This window comes from Cupressus sempervirens, chromosome 8 (genome assembly GCF_028749045.1).
Source record: "Cupressus sempervirens isolate cs-2001-9-10 chromosome 8, ASM2874904v1, whole genome shotgun sequence".
Classification (NCBI taxonomy): Eukaryota; Viridiplantae; Streptophyta; class Pinopsida; order Cupressales; family Cupressaceae; genus Cupressus; species Cupressus sempervirens.
Window position 1 is genome coordinate 431238710 of NC_143125.1, and position 17174 is coordinate 431255883.

General features: G+C 36.1%; 1 pseudogene; it reads left to right on the forward strand.

Moving 5' to 3' along the window:
* Nucleotides 1-413: 413 nt before the first annotated feature.
* Nucleotides 414-17174, forward strand: part of LOC149543078 (ABC transporter G family member 11-like) — a 35705-nt pseudogene continuing 18944 nt past the window's right edge.

The window sequence follows — 17174 nt, forward strand, 5'->3', positions numbered from 1 at the left end:
TGTTCCCCCCACAAGGGATTGCTGAAGATGATAGCGACTCATTACAGAGGGATACCATGCTCTCCTTCCTGCATTCTGCGAAGGATAAAGCTGACACCATGCTCAAAGTAGATTCCTGGATCTACAATGAAATGATGGGTTTGAAGAAAAAGGTTCAAAGTCTTCAACATAATCTGGATACTATCAATGTCAAACTTAGCCAACTAGAAGGGCAGATGGGAGACATCCCTAATAAACTTAACAACTATGAGCAGAACCTCAGAATGCTAATCAAGGAGAGTGGCACTAAGATGGAATAGGTCACCTCGAGTATTTTTGTAGTTGCTGCAAACTTGAGCAAAAGGGCTAATGAAGATATCACTTCGGTTGAGGGTCTGAGCAAAAGAACAAGGCAGAGCTCGGGGAAGAGTGCAATGAAAGTTGCTGCTACTTCGGCTACTGACACCATTCAAGAGACTGTTGTAATTGGTAAGGAAGCTACTAAAATGATCTTGGAGTTGCAATAGTGGCTCTAGTAAGGTTCCCTAGTTTAGTTTCTGTCTATTCTGGTTACTGGTTGGGGTCTCTGGTCCTAGTTTTTGGTTTCTTTTGTTTTGACTGTTTGTGGTTCCAGGTCCTTATAAAACTTGGTTAGTTTGTTCTTGGACATTTTCTATGGTTTCAGGTCCCTCTAAAACTTGATTTTGATATTGTGCTTCAGTTTGTTGAAGGTTTCTTTTACCTGGTTGGACTTTATTGCTTTATCTTTCTACTTGTTGTAAAGGGGTTTCGGGGTCCCTTCAAAACCTGCTTTTACCGTAATCTAAAACAAGTTGTGCATGTGTCATTTATCTTCACATAAAAAGGTTTACCCATCTCAAAAAATCTTTGACTTATTCAAATTTGAGGGTACATACCAATAAATTTTGCAAAAAAATGTGTTTGAGTTGAGTCAAAAAAATGTTTTGCATATGGGTCATAATTTTGGCTACCAATCCTTCTTCTTACAACATCTCTTTGATTAGGGGAAACATGTGTGTTATTTTTCCAAAAATCTTCAATCAATGATTTCAAAGCTTCACTACTTTCTTCATCCTTTCATGGTAGTCTAACACTAAATGTCTAAAACTCATTTTTTGTTGGATCTTCCAATCTCTCATGCCTTAGCATGACCCTCCTTAGAGTACCTCTACCAATTTTCAATTTTTTGCTTGTCTTTCTCATGAAACAAGCTTTCTTCATTTGGGTACTTACTATTGTCGATGTAAGTACTTGTCTTGTGATATTACTATCTTTGGTGCATGATTTAGAACCCACTTTTTCATAAGAACTCATTAGATTCTTTACAATGCTTTTTTCATTTGAATCATCCATCATTCTTAGCTCAAGAATCTTCATGATAAGCCTAAATTTCAAATTTCTCATCATTTCAACAAATAATTGGCATTGACCTATAATATTTAATTCTTCAAAGAATAATCTCCACATACGATTAACTTTTCTTTGACAAGTATGCTTGCTAATCTTGTCAGGCATTGATTTCAAAATGTTAGTATCAATATCAATAAAATATTTTGGTCTTCTAAAATGAATTCTAGAAAGTGTTATAATCTCTTCCATTCCCTCAACATTTTGAACATCAACATAAGGTTGAGTGTTTTGCGTACCTTGAACTGAAGATAATGTGCCTTGACAATAAGATGCAAAAGATGGAATATCATCTACTTGATATGTTGATGTTGTGCCTTCAACATGACATGATAGAGTGTGTATATCATTCGATCTACAAATTAGTTTCTCTTCAACATGAGAGGATGATATGACTCCAACATTGGAAGATGTTGTAGCTTTAGAATTCAGTTATCTTCTTGAGTGTAATAGTCTCATTCATTCTCTTTATCTTTCCAATTCTTTCTCTTTGTTTCTTTGTATCAGTGGTTCTTGTTCCTATTTGAAAGTCAATTCTTCATTATTTCTTTGTAATTTTATTTGTTCACATAGTAGTTTCATTTTATCTCTTTTAATTTCCAAATCTGTCTATCTCTTTTCTTTTGTTTCAATTTTTGGTTTCTTCCTTGGCATGATGATGATTTCTATATGTTAAATTATTCAAACATCTAAATAACTTAGAATTTTTAAATTACAAATCATTCAAATGCATATAAAAATTACAATTATTTCATTAATACACAATATATATTAATTCAACTTGCCAAACTTCTAACCATTTCTAAGTAAAAATTCATTCAAACATACAAATTTCAATGAATTCACTATTTATTAAACATGTCAAATTATAACCAAATTTGTCTCTCTATATATCAACAAATAATATTTAAAAAGGACTGCACTAACCTTTTCTATAGAAAGAATACTCAAAAAGCCTTCAAATAGCCTAATGATTTAATTTGGTGTTTGCTAGCTTCAGAAAGTCTTCAAATAGTGTTTGGTAACTTCCAATAGCTTGAAACCCATGTTTTCTATCAAAACAATAGAATGCATAATAGACAGAAAGTAGAATATGGATCAATAGGGACCCAAATTTGCTTTATGACTATTTTTTGGTGATTTCACATAGTTTGTATGCACTATAGTGTATAAGCACTATGTAAAAATAAATCTCTCCCTAGCCCATCCCCCATCCCCTACTCTCTCTCTCTCTCTCTCTCTCTCTCTCTCTCCCTACTCTATCTCTCCTCTCCCATCCCCTACTATCTCTCTCCTCTCCCATCCCCTACTGTCTCACTCTCCCTCTCCTTCTCCCTCTCCCATCACCTACTCTCTCTCACCCACTCTCCCATCCCCTACTCTCTCACTCTCTCTCCTCTCCCATCCCCTACTCTCTCTCGCTCTCTCTCCTCTCCCATCCCCCACTCTCTCTCACTCTCTCTCCTCTCCCATCCCATACTCTCTCTCTCTCTCTCACTTCCCTCTCCCACCACCTACTCTCTCTCCCCCATCCCCTACTCTCTCTCCCCTCTCCCATACCCTACTCTCTCTCTCCTCTCTCATCCCCTACTCTCTCTCACTCTCTCTCTCCTCTCCCATCCCTACTCTCTCTCTCTCACTCTCTCTCTCCTCTCCCATTCTCTACTCTCTCTCACTCTCTTGGCTCTCCCATCCCCTAATCTCTCTCTCTCACTCTCCCTCTCCTACTCCCTCTCCCATCGCCTAGTCTCTCTCTCTCACTCTCCTCTCCCATCCCCTACTCTTGTGCTCTCTATCTCTCTCTCCTATCCCATCCCCTACTCTCTCTCACTCTCTCTCCTCTCCCATCCCCTACTCTCTCTCTCCCTCTCCATCTAATACTCCCTCTCACACTACCTATTCTCTTTCCCATCCCCTACTCTCTCTCTTAGGCTACTCTCTCTACCCCCTCTCCCATCCCTTAGTCTCTCTCACTCACATACTCTCATCCTCCTCTCTCTCTCTCTCTCTCTCTCTCTCTCTCTCTCTCTCTCTCTCCCCCTCTCCCACTCCCTCTCCCACAACTTACTCTCTCTCTCCCATCCCCTACTCTCACTCTCTCTCCCATCCTGTTCTCTCTCTCTCTTTGCCACCCCCTACTCTCTCTCACACTCTCACACTCTCTCCCATCCCCTACTCTCTCTCTTACACACACTCGCATCCCCCTATCTCTCCCTCTCCCACTCCCTTTTAAAGAACCTACACACACACACACACACACACACACACACTCTCTCTCTCTCTCTCTCTCTCTCTCTCCCATCCACTACTCTCTCTCTCTCTCTCTCGGGCTACTCTCTCTCCCCTCTCCCATCCCCTACTCTCTCTTTTTCACACACACACACACACACACACACACTCCCATCCCCCCTCTCTCCTTTCCCATATCCTAATCTCTAGATCTCTCAAACACACTCCCATCCCCCCTCTCTCTACCTCTACCACTCCCTCTCCCACCGCCTACTATCTCTCTCCCTCTCTCTCTCCCTCCCTCCCTCTCCACTCTCTCTCATACCCTACTCTCTCTCTCTCTCTCCCATCTCCTACTCTCTCACACACTCTCTCACATCCCCTACTCTCACTCTCTCTCCCATCTTGCACTCTCTTTGCCACCCCTACTCTCTCTCACACTCTCATACTCTCTCCCATCCCCCCTCTCTCTCCCTCTCCCACTCCCTCTCCCAACACTTTCTCTCTCTCTCTCTCTCTCACTCTCTCTCCCATCCCCTACTCTCTCTCTCTTTCATAGACACACACTCCTATCCCCCCTCTCTCTCCAATCCCCTACTCTTTAGATCTCTCACACAAAATCCCATCCCCCCTCTCTCTCACTCAACCACTCCCTCTCCCACCACCTTCTCTCTCTCTCTCTCTCTCTCTCTCTCTCTCTCTCTCTCTCTCTCTCCCATCCCCTACTCTCTCTCTCCCATCCCCTACTCTCTCTGCCACCTGTATTCTCTCTTACACTCTCTTATGCCCTACTCTCTCTTACACACACTCCCATCCCCCCCTCTCTTTCTCCCTCTCCCACTCCCTCTCCCACAACCTACTCTCTCTTTCCTATGATACTCTCTCTCTCTCTCTCCCCTCTCCCATCCCCTACTCTCTCTTTTACACACATACACACTCCCATCCTCTTCTCTCTCTCTCAATCTCCCTCTCCCACTCTATCTCCCACTACCTACTCTTTTTCTCTCTCCCCCCATCCCCTACTCTCAATCTATCTCTCCCATCCTATACTCTCTTTTCAACCCCTACTCTCTCTGTCTCACTTCCTTTCTCTCCCATCCCCTACTCTCTCTCCCCTCTCCCATCCCCTACTTTCTCTCTGCCACCCCTACTCTCTCTCACACTCTCACACTCTCTTCCATGCCCTACTCTCTCTCTCTCTCTCATACACACACTCCCATCCTCCTCCTCCTCCTCCTCCTCTCTCTCTCTCTCCCTCTCTTTCTCCCTCTCCTACTACCTACTCTCTTTGCCATCCCCTACTCTCAATCTCTCTCTCCCATCCCTTACTCTCTCTTTGTTACCCCTACTCTCTCTCACACTTCCTCTCTCTCCCATCCCCTACTCAATCTCTCTCTCCCATCCATTAATCTCTCTCTACCACCCCTACTCACTCTCTCATGCTTCCTCTCTATCTCATCCCATACTCTCTTTTCCAACCCTACTCTCTCACTTCCTCTCTCTCCCATCCCCTTCTCTCTCTCTCCCCCCCCCCCCCCCTCTCTCTCTCTCTCTCTCTCTCTCTCTCTCTCTCTCTCTCTCCCTTCCCATCCTCTCTCTCTCTCTCTCTCACACACACACACATCCCCCCTCTCCTCTTTCTCTCTCTCACTCTCACTCTACCTCTTTCCTTCCCTCTCTATGCACTATCTAGTTCTCAATAGTGCATACACACTAAAGCACACACATTCTATTAAGACTCAAATTTAAAAATATTTAAATAGCACGTGCATGCTATAGGGTTCACACACTATTCAAATATTTGTATTCTACCAAGTCTAAGGCTTGGTTTTGTCTTGGGGATCCAACCCAAAGGTCTCAAGTCTATAAACTAGTCTGAGACATGTTTTGTTGCAAACATATAAAAAATGATTGATTTTTCTTTTTGGATCTCCTTCAAATTTTCTCGTGGTTGAGCATCAATAAAATTAGGTTACATGACATTGTAGGCCTCTGTGTTAGCTATATAACCATATAATTTATTTTTTATTTGAACTATTTCAAGCCTTTCATCTATAATTTCTTTTGAATGTATGTTCATTTTTTGTCAAAAGCCAACATGTACTAATTGGACTGTAGATTTTAGCTTGTTCATCAAATTTTGCAACAACTTAGTTTTTTAGAAACTAGACTCCATTCTACACACTTTGAAAAAAACAAGTTTTGATTTTAGATTAGTTTTCAATCATTTTTAGGGGAGCACATAGATATTTCACATTTTTGGGATGTGTCTAATTAAAAAATTCATAAAAAAATACACATTATAAAATTACTTGAAAAACCTGGGATAAACTACATATTGTTAGGTAACTTTTGACTGGAGTAATTTAAGAATTTCAAAAACAAAGTTAAAATTTTAGGGGGGCCACACTTTGTACTGTGTTATATATTTTTGGAATAAATAGTACCACTTTTTGTGGCCCCTTTTTTTGAGGACCTAAAACTAAACCATTTTGAAAAAAAACTAGTAGTTTAGAAACTAGATTCAAAGGAGTACTACTTTTGTTTTTGTCATATCTTAAAATTTTGAGTGTAACTATCTTCAAATTCTTGTTGAAGTTCAGAAATTGTTGATTTTAGAAAAAAAGGTGTCCACTTATACCCCCCTTTTGGTTCCACAACTTGGTGCACTTACCCATGTACACAAATGTGGAGAGATCTTTCAAGTGGAAATTAAGAAAAGGGAAGATTAGTATACACCTTCTCAGTGGAATTGCATATCCACTTAGCAGAGCTTTCAAATTGTTAGAAGAGAAAGATGAGATTTTGGGTAATGTTCATGATGGTTTGCTACAAGAATGAGAAACTGCCATTGGTCATTTATTACATCAATAATACATATAGGTGGAGCACATAGAAGAAAGAGAAGACAATTGTGATGAACGTTGACCTATTTAAGGGGACGTTGTCACTAGAGAATTAAGTTTGGAGCCCCTCTATATAGTATGATCACTTGATATTAGGGAAATTGAACATAGCCAGTTCATATTTATTGATGATTTCATATATTCCAATGAGTTTAGATATTTATTATTTTAATATAGGAAAATATAGTAAAGCCAAACTTCAAATAAGCTTGATAGTGAAATGACAGAGGAAATGTTATAGGATAAGGTGCAAAAGGAACATAAGGACATAACTCCACATAAGGTTAGGGAAATAGTGAACAATGTTGGTGTTCTAATATACTGGGGTTACCATTTGCAATGTGCAGTAGTGCATGGATGTTATGAAAAATACAAAGATGGAGTAAAAGATTGTAAACCAGAGGACTCTAGAAATCTTATTAATACATTAATGAAGGATCCATATGAGAAAGCTTTATTAACATACGGATCAGATCACATAGATGAAAGACCAATTGTGATGGATAGTAATGAAGCTTTGTGTCAGATAAAAATCCATAAACTAAGCATAATAGGCCCAAGATACATGGCATTGTTGAATGTTACTACTATAATAAAGAACTAGGCTCAAGTAGATGAGTTGTTTAGAATGATGAAAAAGTAAAAATCATTGTTTGAGAATTTAGAGATTGAAAAGGAAGCATGGAAATAAAAAGCTATTATGTTGGAGGGAGAGAAATGCAAAGGCTTTAATTTTGAAACTGTAGACCATGATTAGCAGAAAAAGAGATATGGTTGGCATGGAGAATGTAAGTTCTGGCATAATAAAGCACACAAATTGGATAACATACTTACAAAAAAATGTGATCAATTGGATGACCTAGTAATTAGAATTGTTTAAAACATATGTCACAAGTTAATGAAGATGGTGGACAAGTATTGGGTCCTTTACTTGGGCACTTTCCAAGCTATACGAGAGATTAAATGTTAGCAATAAAGAAGACATGAAGACAAATGATCCTCTAAAATCAGGGTGTGAATGGTTTGGACATGACATCTTGAAACAACATGAAAACTAGGCTGAGAAGTTATGCTTTGATATGATGAAAATCAAGTGTGATGTTACCCATGTATTTTCCAACATCCTCGAAGATGGTTTTCCAATGCCACTATAGAAATGGAGGTCATTGTTTGTTGATAGTTTCTTAGACAATTTCTAAGTATTGAAGACCATAGATGACATGGTTGATCATGTGTTAGTGATAAGACATAAAATGACCTAACAAGAATTTTCAATGGAAGCATCAACAAAATATGTGTATGTTTACAAGGATGACTACTATGTGAAACATCTATGTTATGTATCTAATTTTTTAGCAAATTGAAAGGGTAGTAATGATGTTTTTTGGCAATATATGTAAATATTGTTGATATTATGTCTTTTCTATAATTAGAGAAATATAAAGGGAACACATCCCATTGTCAACCATGCATATAGAAGTTGCATATAGAATATACATTTACAAATTAAAAGTATACTTATGAATTTGGTATATTTACTATTTATTGGTAAGGATCAGTTGCTCAATTTCAATAGTTTCTTCTAAAGGTATTGTTGAATTGATTATGATATTGTTTCTCTCCACAAAGCAATACTTGCCTTTATTGTATGTTGTTAACATCTAATTGAAATAAATTGAATTGTAATTGTTTGCTTCTATAGAAGACATATTCCATTTCATGTCAACCATTATTGGTTTCTTGTAGCCTCAAAACCATGCAATCATTTTCAAAAAAGGAAAGTAACATCTACATTCAACTAACCATAGAAAACAAAAGTAACACATACCAATTTCATAGAAAACAAATACTTCATTTGCAATTTGTTACATCCATTCATCAAATTTCTTGCATTACGTAGTGTATGAAATGAAATGAGATGAGCATCAATGCACCTTAGTTTAATAAATTGTAGATCATATGACATTATAATTGAAAGTCATATGATATGAAAGATTTACTTAATAATAAAAAACTTCAATCCATCCATAACATTTATTGTATTTAGTCCTTGCAAAATAAGAGCAACAATATGTATATATTTTTAAAATTAAAAAATGGATGGTAGAAAAAATTAGATCTGCCACGTGGGAAAATTAGTTAGGTAGAAAAAAATCCTATTATGTGATGAAGGGTGCTCCACTTAATACCATAAAAACATAACAGAAATAAAGAAATAATAACAAATACGAGAACAAAATATGGACTTGTTATTATCACTGGAAATGTGGAATTATAGAATTTACAATTACAATATGCTAACCCAAATGGGCATCTTCATTATAGTAATTTTCTAGACAATGTTGTGAACTATCATCCAAAACTGGTTTAGACAATGTTTGGGAATTTCTTAAATAGGCAATTTTATGCCACCCATGAAGGTTCTAGATGCTCAAACTTAATAGCTAGGGCCAACATACCCTAACAATACATATATAGTTGGCCAAATATGTCTTTTACAAATTATTTTTAAAATTATAGGTAGGCCAACTTCAAAAGGTCGTAACTCTCAAACTTTTGCTTTGACTAGCTATTATAACCACTTTCCAAAAATGCTAGCTTTTGATCTACTGGCATGGAAAGGTGCAAGAACCCTTTTGTTGAGTTTTTAGACCTCATTCAGGTACTCTAATGTCTCCAATGGTGAGCCTACAGATTTTTCTTTAATTTTTCCGCTAAAAAATTATAATAACTTCCTTGATACTTAAGATGGAGCAATGAGAGTTTTATGGTAGGCTTGTAATTTTGAAATAAACCTTCATGTAGAAAATGAGAATATTTTGAGCTCGTATGAAAAACTTACTAAAAATAGTAAGCTCCCATAAATAGTAACCATCTTATCTACTAGTCCTTATTAAAATAGAAAAGATAGAAAATAAAAATATTTTTGGGTGATGCAAGATTGCTCTTACATCTAGGATGCTCCTGCATTAGACACCTGGAGTAATTTGAGAAGTGACCTTGTCATGTCTTAGGTGTTCAGAGAAAAACCAAGATAGTTAATCTCCTCCCTTGCTAGCCATGATGAATCCTCTATTGGCCTCCCTTTCCATTTGACTAGGTATTCTTCATAAGTTTTTTTCCTTGTACTTTTGTCAATACAATGTCCAGTATCTCCTCAATCTCCTTTGTAGCCAAAATAGCTGCTAGAATACTCCACTATGCTTCTACAACTTCATCTCCATCACCTCCCTCATAATACTTTGTCAAATCTAAAATATTAAATATTGGTGAAATATTCCATTCAAAAGGAAACTCCACTTGATAGGCATTTCTAGAATCATGCCTTTTCACTATCTTACACAGTCCAAACTTCTTCATCTTCAACTTATTATATGTACCCACCAGAAAATGCTCCTTTTTCAAATGAACCATGACTTCATCTCATATATGAAATTCCTTATATCTCCTTTCTACATCTTCCTTAGCCTTGTAATGTGTATTCATCTTGATAATGTACTTCCTCACCTTGTCATGAATGCTCTTCAAATGTTAAACAGATTATTTTGCTTCAGTACTATTTATCTCTTCTTTATCCAACTATTGTAATTCAAAAGCATTTATGGGACTACTCTAATATACAATCTAGAATGGTGATTTACTAGTATTCTAATTGAAAAAATTATTATATGTAACTTCTACCTGTGGCAAAATCAAATACCATCCTTTGGGCTTGTCTCCAACCAAACATCTCTATAATTTTCCCAAACTCCTATTTTCCACTTCTATTTTTCCATCATTCTGTGGATGATGCAATGAACTGAACTTCAAATCTATCTTCAACTTCTTCCACAATGTATGCCAGAAATACCCAACAAATTTGATATCTCAATTTGAAACTATACTCTTTGGTAAACCATGTAGTCTTACCACTTCTCTAAAAAATAACTCTAGCACATGAACAACATCACTAGTCTTCTCGCAAGGAATAAAATGTGTCATCTTTAAAATCCTGTCAACCACCACAAAAATAGAATCATGCCCACACTATGTCCTTAGTAATCCAAGAACAAAATTGATGTTGACATCGTCCCATGGCTTCTGTGGTATAGGTAATGGCTAATACAACCCTATATTCTACTTCACTCCTTTTTCCATTTGACATACTCTATAACTCTGTAAAAACCTCCTCACATCTTGTTGCAATTGTGACCAATAATAATTATCAGCAACCAAATCTATGGTTTTATTTCTTCCAAAATGTCCAGCCAATCCTCCACTATGCTTCTTGATAATATTCTCTCTCATTGAACTTCTAGGAATGCACAACTGACTCCCTTGGAACAACATACTATCCTAGATCATGAAATCCAATCACTTTTTCTTATCAAATGTAATAGTTTTTTTACAAGCCTTCTATGCTTCACCAAAATCAAGATCATCTGGATACTATGTACCGAGTTCCTTGAACCCATCTACCTCTATCAACATTTTTGTTAGCAAAAGTTGTCTTCTACTAAGAGCATCTACAACTTTGTTAGATTTCCCACTCCCGTGTTTCAAAATAAATGTATAACTCATTAAATACTCAACCCACTTTAAATATCTTTGGTTTAATTTTTCTTGACTATTCAAATATTGCAAAGCTTGGTGATCAGTATACAAAAAAAAAAAAAAACCTTAGGAAGAAGATAGTGTCTCCACTTCTTCAAGGCTTGAACTATAATATAAAATTCATGATTATAAGAAAAATATTTTCTTTTTTGCATCATTCAATTTCTCACTAAAATAAGCAATAGGTCTACCTTCCTAGGTCAGAACAACTCCTATTGTAGTACCACTAGCTTCACAATATACTTGAAACACCTTGTTCAAATTGGGAAGTCCTAAAACATGCTGCTCAATAACTTTATGTTTCAATAGATAAAAAATCTTATCTACTCCTATAGTCCACTTAAATTCTTTCCTATCCCTTCTCATTATTTTAGTCAAGGGTTCACAAATACTGCTAAAACCTCGTATGAACTTTCTATAATTACTAGCCAATCTATGAAAAGATCTTACCTCTGTAGCACTCCTTGGAGTAGGCCATTCAAGGATAGCCTCCATTTTCTTTGGGTCCATTTTCAAACCTTTTTCTAAGGCTACAAATCCTAGGTAGACCATCTCCTTCTTTACAAAATTGCACTTCTTCAGTTTTATTAGCAATATTTCTTCCCTCAACTTATCAAACACCTTTCAACTATGAATCAAATTCTCCTCCAATTTCTTACTAAAGATCAAAATATCATCTAGATAAACAATGACAAACTTACCCAAAAACTCTTTCAGTACCTCATTCATGAGTCTCACAAAAGTGCTTGGTGCATTGGTTAGCCTAAAAGGCATGACTAACGACTCATGTAATCCATCCCTTGTCTTGAAAGCATTCTTCCACTCATTACCTTCTCTAATATGAATATGATGGTACCCACTTTTCAAATCTATCTTTGTGAAATACTAAGCCCCACTCAAATAGTCCATAATATCATCCATCCTTGGCAATGGAAATTTGTATTTGATTGTGATCTTGTTGATGGAGCAAGAATTTATACACATCCTCCATTATCCATTCTTATTTGGTGCTAATATACCTAGTACAACACATGGACTCAAAATCTCTTGAATCAACCCCTTCTGCAATAGCTCATGAACTTGTCTATTCAATTCTTCACTTTTTGGTGGTGTCATTCTATGCCCTACCTTTTTTGGAAAATTATCTCCTAGAATCTAATCCATCTAGTGACTTATCTTCCTCATTGGGGGAAATCCATTAACTACATTATCTGACACAATGTTAGAATACTCTCCCAACATATCTACAACTTTTGCATGCACCTCCTTTATTTCTTCTTTACAATCTTTTGGAATTATAGCAAAACACATATGCTCACTCTTTATACCTTTGAGAAAATCTTCTTCATCAACAAAACATATTCTGTTATTACTACATACCTTTTCTTCTTTCTCCTTCAATGGCTTCAACTTATGTTTCACTCCATCCTTGGTTAGTGTGTAGGTATTTGCTCATCCATTATGTAAAACATGCCTATCAAACTACCATGACCTACCTAGCAACATATGACATATGTCCAAAGGTATGATATCACATAGTACCTCATCCTAGTGGCTTCTAATCTTGAAATTCACTGAGCATTTCTCATTGACCATGACCTTGTGGTCATCTTGCGCCCAAGCAATATAGTATGGAGGTGAATGTTTCTGTCTCTTTAGCTTCAACTTTGTGACCATCATTTCTAATAGTAGATTGTTAGTACTTCCACCATCAATGATCACATCACAACACTTATCTTCACATTTGCACCTAGTGCAAAAAAGCTCCTTCTTTGATTAGGTTCATTCTCACCACTCAGCAAGACTCTTCTATTAACTAGGACTTCTCCTCTTTCAACATCTTCAGAATGTGATGATCTAGCATCTTCATCAAAAAGTACAAGTCTAGCCTAGCCTTCTATTCTTTGATATGTCCTTCCTTGGTGCTAATAACATTCAAATGCTTTATGCCCTTCTTCTTTGTAGTGAAAACATTTCCCATGGAAGCCTCCTCTTCCAGATCCTTGTCCTCTGCCTCTTCCTCTTTGATCTCTATTTTTCTAATAATGGAAGTGATTAAAAAATTTTCCCCTCTAGTTCTAACTACTACTTCAAGCCTCATCTTTGTTCTTCTCATCATCATTATTGCCTTCATAAGATTGTCCACTAGATCTTCCACTGTGACCTCTTTCACTATTCTTGTTATCAATTTTTTTTCTTAGTTTCTCCTCAACCCTTAGGGAAAACTAGTATGCTTCCTCAATACTATTCATTCAAACCAAAATTAGTTCCTCCTAAATACTTGGCCTTAAGCCATTAAGATAATGGGCCACTTTCTCCTTATGATCTTCTGCATGGATGGTTCTAATAAGAACATATTTTCCCACTTGCTTCAACCCTTGCATTTTCTTCAATAGATCAAGCTCATTATCCACACGAATGATTTGTTTCTTTAGTCTAGCTATCAGCTGATCCCATTTGGTGATTTTGTCCTTTCCCTTCCTATTTCACTCCAACTGAACCTCCGACCACCAGATCTTTCCATGTCCCTTCAATTCTACCTTCACAAACTTGACCCTACTAGGATCCTCAATATCTTCATACTCAAAGTACTCCTCCAGTTCATTGATCCAATCAACTAGCTCCTTTGGGTTAAGATTTCCCAAAAATGTGGGAACCTAAAACTTAGGCCTCTTTCCAATCTTAGAGATGGCATTAAAAAGCTTCTCTTTCTTTAGGTTTAGAATTGTTTCTGCTTCAACATTTTCTTCTACTTCTTCCTCATCCTCACTTTCATCTCTTACAGGAAGATTTATTCCTCTGCACACTTGTTCTTCCAATTCTTTCATTTGTCTTTGGAGGGCTTTGAAACCCTTAGATGTAACATTGTGTAGGCATTTTTGTGCTTTCACTGAAACCCTAGTGCAAACTGCCTTATAGTCAATGATCTGTCAACATGCTCAGCCCAAACCATAGGCTTGGTGTAAATTGCATCACAGTTAGTGATCTACACACATAGTCAAGAACTCTAGCTCTGATACCACTTGATGAATGGTGCTCCCCTTAATACCATAAACACATAATAGAAACAAAGAAACAATAACAAATGCAAGAAAAAAATATGGAATTCTTATTATTGCCACAAATGTGGAAATACAGAATTGACAATTACAATATGCTAACCCAAATAGGCACCTTCATTATAGTAATCTACTAGACAATGTTGTGAAGTATCACCTAGAGTTGTTCTAGACAATGCTCAAGCCTTTCTTAAATAGGCAATTTTATGCTGCCCATGAAGGTTTTAGATGCTCAAACTTAATACCTAGGGCCAACAGACCCTAACGATACATATAGATCGGCTAAATACATCTTTGACAAATTATTTTAGAAATTTTGGGTAGCCCAACTTTGGAAAGCCACAAATCTCAAACCATTACTTTGATTGGCTATTATAACCACTTTTTGAAAATGCCAGCTCTTGATTTATAGGCTGGAAATTGCACAATTGCCCTTTTATTGAGTTTTTATACCTCATCTGAGCACTCTAAGGCATTCAACGGTAAGCCTAAAGTTTTTTTTTGCAAATTTTTCCACTAAAAATTATGTGATAACTTCTTTGGTACTTAAGTTGGAGTAATAAGATTTTTATTGTAGGCTTATAATTCTAAAACAAACCATCATGTAGAAAATGAGAAAATTTTGTGCTCATATGAAAAACTTACTGAAAATAGGAAGCTTCTATAAATAGTAACCACCCTATCTACTAGTCCTTATTAAAATAAAAAAGACTGAAAATAAAAATATTTTTGGGTGATGCAAGATTTCTCTTACACCCAGGATGCTCTTGCATTATTATGTCAAATAATTTAATCCCACATGTGAACATAATGAAAAATATTATTTAGGAGCTGAGATCAAAGAAAAGGCATAAATCCTAATTGCTCAACTAAGATCTGGTTCACACCATTTCAGATGTGAAATTGGCAAATGGAAGGTCCTTAAGGAAGAGTGGGAGGACATAATTTGTAGATTTTACAATGAGGGTGTAGTGGAAACAAAGTGACACTATCTAAAGGATTGCACTTCATATGAGGACATTCACAACCAACACAAAGAAACTTTAAGAGTGAACAACATAAAAGACCTTTTCAAAGGAGCAAGACTCCTCAAGGGGGCCATTTTACTTATGTAGATTCACATTATAAAATGATAGCCTAGAGAAGCCACATCAGATTGACTAGGATTTTTATGTGGGTCCCTTAGGCTTATGGCCTTGTGGACATCATTAAAACATTTGATTCATTCATTAACATATTGATGAGTAAAGTGGATCCATAATGGTTTAGAAACATTAACAGTGTACAAAATATATTTTAGATATCAATTATCAACTCACCAAATTGTCAAATGTAACCGCCAATGGTTTCATTTTTTTTTCATAAGACATTAGTTTATATATCCAAACATTAGGTTCATCTGAAATTGTTTGCTATAACTAGGATTTGTCATTGAAATGAACAACAACCACATGTGGCTCAAAATATTCAATTACATATGTGCATCTAACTACTTTTTGGTGCACCTTCACATCCACACATTGAAGATGGGGTAGTAGTTGGTTGTTGGTCTCTATTAGAAGCAAAGCCAATCACTTCAATATACTTCACCTTCCACCCTTCACTATGACCTCTAAAGACATCTAACATGTCCTTGTACATACAATAGAAAACATCTTCTTGTTCACAACAAGTGAATCCTGCAGATTGCAATTGATTACCTATTGTTCATGTAGTTGAAGATAATACTCCATATTTTTCTCTTAACCTCTATAAGCAACCTGTCGAGCTCTCTTTTTTTGATCTCTAATTTAGCATTTTTCATCTCCATTTCAAAATTCTATAACTTTAGGCACTTATTATCTACTTCACATGTAGCCAAATTCTCTAACAACAAAGATATGTGTTTCTCTTGAAGTTGACTATGTTTCTTTTAAAGTTTACTATTGAAGCTATCATCTAGGGTGGGATTTTTTGAACTTACATTGTCATGAGTATATCCTAGGTCCACCACACCACTAGTATTTGATACACCCAATAAAGGCACTTAATCTAAACTCTGTTATTTCCTCCCAATCGATGAGTCATTCATCTTTCCATGCTTCCTAGAAGTAGAAGGCTTTGAGAATCCTACAGCTGTAGTCATGGGGATATTAGACAATGATTGATTGAGAGCTTCCTTTCTGTGGATGTCTTTGCAACTACCCATGACTGCATCAACACATAAGAACTATGCTTACATTCCAATAATGAAGTTTAATAAAATATCCCTTAGAAATTTAAAAAAAAATCATTTTGCAAACATAATGAATATAAAAGGTGACACAAAATAGTAGAATAATGGTCAATATTGTTAAGTGCAAGTAGGACTGTCCACTTAATATATTGATAAGATCAAATCATCTCCAATTTATTGAAACACTCATCAAATTAAAAAAAAGTATTCAACAAATTATCATATAAGTTACTATACATTTGAAACAAACATTGGATACATTATAAATTGAAATAATACTCTATAACAATAGCTAATCCTATTTAGTCCTCACCAATAGACTAAACACAACTAACAAGATAATAATTATAGCTAAAGTAGAATCACACTATAGAACAACCACAATATGATAAAAAATAATTATGAGAAATCTGCTAGACAAATTTAGATTTCCCTTGTTGTACATTAACAAAAAATTGCAACAAATCAACATACGTAAAATATGCAATGCATATTTTATGCATAAATCAAAAAACATAGTTTGAATGGTCCAACTAAACTGGAAATAAGGACTTAAAATGATATAGAATTAAACAAATATAAAGGAAACAATTACACATTAGGAATAAGCATAGGTTCCAATTTCATTGAAGAAGGGTTGATTTTGATCTATGGTATCAACAATACTTAGTAACCCTACTAAAAACATAGTGTACACTATTCAATGAAAAATTGGAGACCATTGCTAGTTACAATGGCATATAAAGCAATCCCTAATGTTTTGAT